We start from the raw sequence: 338 nt of genomic DNA on the forward strand, positions 1-338 counted from the left end.
CTGATTCTCGGGGTGCTAGATTTGGATATGAAACACGGGGAAGTGGTGGTGCTTGGGAGTGAGTGGATTGGAACTGGGGTGGAAAAGGATCATATGGTGGCGAATGGTGAAAAAAAGCTTGTGAGTGTGGTGGTTCGAGGTTATGTTGAGAGGATGGTCTATAGGCACGGGGTGGAGCTTGTTGGTAGTTACAAGGCTGTCCACCATATCTATCAGCTGGGTGTGCATTGTAGAATGTCGTTGTCCATGATATCTTGGAGGGTGTTGTTGCCTAAAGGGTTGATTAGGTCCTCTTGGCTCCATCCATCCTTGATTGGTCTGACCTTGATGCATATTCC

The sequence above is a fragment of the Arachis ipaensis genome, chromosome B03 (assembly GCF_000816755.2).
Source record: "Arachis ipaensis cultivar K30076 chromosome B03, Araip1.1, whole genome shotgun sequence".
In the NCBI taxonomy this organism is placed as follows: domain Eukaryota; kingdom Viridiplantae; phylum Streptophyta; class Magnoliopsida; order Fabales; family Fabaceae; genus Arachis; species Arachis ipaensis.